We start from the raw sequence: 4,847 nt of genomic DNA on the forward strand, positions 1-4,847 counted from the left end.
TGGTGCTTATAATAAAGAGTTTCTTCTCCCCTGATGTGTACTCTTTTATTTCTTTTATTTTTATTCTTTTAGTTTTTTAAAATGTATATATATATATATAAATTTCTATATATTATCTGCATTTACCAAGCCAATCCGTATTTTCAGCTTCTAATGGACAGACTTTCCTCTTGGCTGTGAGAAAAGGGCTTAGCAGGAATGTTCTGGAACAAGCAATCAGTTGTTTGTAAGAAGATGTGTGCCCTATTGGGTATCGATGATATCCGTTACTCACTCAGTTGGATGCAGTGCCATTCTGGCACGAACAGCTTAAGGGCCATATTTACTAAGAATTAGTGGGGTTTTTATAGACGCTAATGAGACAAATACCTCACCGAGGGTTTGTGCTGGTAGAACGACAGAGAGGCATCCCTAAAAATTGCACAATTGCGAATCGATGACCCAAAGAACCAATCTGGTGTGTGCAATACCTGTGACCAGGTGGCTGTATTTTTCCATTGATCGCAATATCCAGAAGATGAGACTATGTCAACACAACAAGCAGATTAGCTAAACACATTTAACATTAAACACTGAGCAAACTTAAAAAGTCAAATTGACGAGTAAAATTCAGATTTTAAAATGCCTGAGTTCTCCCCAAAGGGACACTACATGTAGATTGTTTTCAGTACCATCTAGTCTCTCTAACTCCAATTAGCTCTCTCCATGACCTCTCTGGGTACAAACTCTCTTGTTTTCTCTTTAGATGACATTCTGTTAACAAATAAGAGAAAAAAAAGCATGTTGTTTGTTAAAGCAACTCAGAAGTGGCATAACTGTAAGAGCTGTTACATTTATACAGATGTTCACGGGGACATAATGTTTTTTGGTCACCTAGCATCCAATTCTATGCAATCCCTAAAAGGCCATGGATTCATATATTTTATTTACTATGTTTTCCCGTGATAATGAGTTCATTATGTTTGTTTTGTCAAGGTCTCGGGTTATTTATGTCATTATCTCAAAATAGCAATTGTTCTGAGATAATTGCATTAATTGTCTCGACATCTCGAGATAACGAAACTTTGTTTTGCCGAAATATGCCAACAAACAACATGGTAGAACGTTTTTTTTTTTTGTTGTTGTTTTTAATGCATAGCCTTTACATGTAATCGTTACTCCAGAAACGTGATTTACATTATGATCATAGCAAAGTATTTTAAATGTCAAAACTTCCATAGGTTTGAAAACAAACTTTCAGATGCACGTTTTGGAAATGTCAAGAAATAGGCCTACGTCACAGTTCATTTGTTTTGTTTTCTTAAGTTCTCAAATTATTGATCTCCTGATCTTGGCAAAACAATCTTTTGTTTTGGAAGAAGATTATGATGTTTTCTCGGGAAAACAACATTCATTTTGTGATAATGACATAAATAACTTGAGATCTCAAGAAAACAAAGAAAATATACCTGTTATCACAGGAAAACGGAGTAAACAAAATGTATGAATCCATGGCCTTTTAGGGCTTCTGTACAATTTCTGCTACACTACACTTGGAAAACCATACTAACTTTTCATGGACAGATACCATGGATAGAAAAGTTTTTTAAATGATGTATGATTTGATTTATTGCAAATAAAAAAATAGGGACTTATGCCTGAAAATTACTCCCAAAACCGTTTTTTACTTAACTCGCTCAAAAACAGTTTTTGGGGAAATATTTCCTGCAAAGGTTATCACATTGCACCATTCCTTCAGGAGATGTTAGAGAACTGATTTGCACAAACCTGAAATGGCTATGGTAGCCACATTGTACAATAAGTTATTGACCACATTTAGCAAACATGTATGGCAACTCTCCCCTACGTTTGCGAAAGGAGAGAATATTTTTAAGTTTTTTTTAAAACACGACTCCATCTTTAGAAACAGTTGCCTATTGAAGGACAGTGATTCTGGGGATGGTTGGCTATTGGTTGCGGAGTTAAACAACTTGATATATTAAAACTTTGTTGGTCCTCATGTTAAGGCAAACAGCAACAGATTTCAAATGTGAATTCCACACCTAGAATCAGTTACAGTATACACCTTTTGTTTGCTTTCTTGTGAATGAACTAATGATGCAAAAACACACAGCTGGCTAAGAAACAGCTGAACAGTCAACTGTCCAATTGCTTTTGGTCCCCCAAAATGTGGTGACTATGTACAAAAACGACTGCAGTTCCAACATGCTTCACGCGATATGGACGTAAAAACCCACAAATTAAAGCTGACTGTCTGCAATTTAAACTCATATTCATTGTCTAATTTCTAATCTAATGGGCTGGGGTACAGAGTAAAAACAACAGAAATCTTGTCACTGCCTGAATACTTACAGACTGCTCTATCTGTCACCTGCCAGTTGCTTTTGATCAGCATAAAACTTGCAAGGAGATCTTACAGCCCTTCGGAGCCAATGCTATGATTGCATGTCCCAAACCTGTGACGGTTCGGGTGCTGGGACCCAGGCGCAGAGTGGGAAAAAAACACGAAACTCAAAAAGGGGAAAATTAACAAAGACTTTACTAACGGGTAAACACACAGGGAACAAACAAGGCCACAATGGGCAAAACCACAAACTCAAAAAATAACTAAACAAAGCAGAAAACAAGAGGGACTCACAAATACAGGCAGGGCAGAACACGGTCAGGGCAGAACGCAGGCAGGCAGGGCACAAGGGTAATTCAAACAAACAGGTAGGTCAAACAAATACAAGTCAGAAACAAAACACAAACAGGTAAAAAACACAGGCAGGTACAAAGGGTCTGAAACATCGGAAACAAACACAGGAACAAGAAAATGAAAAAATCCAAAAACACCAGAACACCAGGGGATAGGCACGAACACATGGATTACGTACAAACAATCAGAACGAACCACAAACAGGTAAAAAAACGCAGGCAGGTACAATGGGTTTGCAAACAGAGATTGGAAACAAACACAAGGAACCAGCACCCGAGTCAAGGGAACAGAGAACTTAAATAGACAGGGGTAACAAGACACAGGTGAACTCAAAAAACAATCAAACCAAAAGGAGGGGATAAGACAGGTGGGAACAATGATGGGATAACGAGACAATGAAACAATCATACAATTAACAGGGGGGGAGCAGGACACAAAACAGAAGTGCCGCCATCTGGCGGCCCAACAGGGGAAACACAGACAGGAAAACAGGACCATGACAGTACCCCCCCCCCCAAGGGACGGCTCCTGACGTCCCAGGAGGCCGACCCGGGGAGGGAGTCAACAGAGGGTGGGGGCTAGAGACAGGACAAGACAAGAACAGGGACAGAACACGGGAACAGGACTCTGACAGGAACAGGGACTGGACACAGAGCAGGAACAGGACTGGGGCAGGAACAAGACTGGACAGGACAGGGACAAGACAACAACAAGACTCGGGGCTGGACTGGGCAGGACAGGAACAAGACAACAAGACTCGGGGCTGGACTGGGCAGGACAGGAACAAGACAAGACTTGGGGCTGGACTGGGCAGGACAGGAACAAGACAAGACTCGGGGCTGGACTGGGCAGGACAGGAAAGGAACAAGACAAGAACAAGACTCGGGGCTGGAGGGGAACTCGGGGCTGGACGGGAACTCGGGGCTAGAAACAGGACTCAGGGCAGAAACAGGACTGGACCGGAACAGGACTGGACACAGGACTCAGGGCAGAAACAGGACTGGACAGGAACAGGACGGGACTCAGGACTGGAACGGGACGCAGGACTCGGGACTGGACTCGGACGGGGGGAACAGGACTCGGGACTGGACTCGGACGGGGGGAACAGGACTCGGGACTGGACTCGGACGGGGGGAACAGGACTCGGGACTGGACTCGGACGGGGGAACAGGACTCGGGACTGGACTCGGACGGGGGAACAGGAGGACGGGGGAAAACAGAACACAGGAAAACTGGGACAAAACTCAGGAACTAGGAAAACAGGGCGACACGGGGAGACTCAGGGCTGGGCAGGACCCGGGCGACACGGGGAGACTCAGGGCTGGGCAGGACCCGGGCGACACGGGGAGACTCAGGGCTGGGCAGGACCCGGGCGACACGGGGAGACTCAGGGCTGGGCAGGACCCGGGCGACACGGGGAGACTCAGGGCCCGCACTCGGGTGACACGGGGGAAACTCAGGGCCCGCACATCGGGCGACTCGGGGGAAACTCAGGGCTCGCACATCGGGCGACTCGGGGGAAACTCAGGGCCCGCACATCGGGCGACTCGGGGGAAACTCAGGGCCCGCACATCGGGCGACTCGGGGGAAACTCAGGACCCGCACATCGGGCAACTCGGGGGAAAATCAGGGCCCGCACTCGGGCGACAGGGGGACTCAGGAAACCAGGGGGGACTCAGGAAACCAGGGGGGACTTGGACAGGGGCAAGGCAGACATACAGGACAGGACTGAGACGGGGCACGACAACACTGGACTGGGTTGGAAAAGACTGAGGGGGAAACAGACTGCCAGATACTGGCACAATCGGGAGACCTACAAGGACAGACACAGGGACAAGCAGGCGGGGAGGCAAACGGCGACACCGACGGACACACAAAGGGACAGGCAGACAGGGAAGGCGAGGGGGGAGCCCAACAACTGACATAGGGACTGACACACAGGCAAACAAGACAAAACACACGCGGACTGGCACACTGACAGACAGGCAGACAGGCGGGCAAACACGTTGGCCGATGGGCTGACGGCTTGGGGGGCAGACAAACAGGCCAACAAACTGGCTGACACACATACGGGTAGACCAACAGACAAACAGGCGGGCAGACAATTAGACAGGGGGGCCGGGGAACACACGGACACACGGTTGGGAGG

This window comes from Anguilla rostrata, chromosome 3, assembly GCF_018555375.3.
Source record: "Anguilla rostrata isolate EN2019 chromosome 3, ASM1855537v3, whole genome shotgun sequence".
Classification (NCBI taxonomy): domain Eukaryota; kingdom Metazoa; phylum Chordata; class Actinopteri; order Anguilliformes; family Anguillidae; genus Anguilla; species Anguilla rostrata.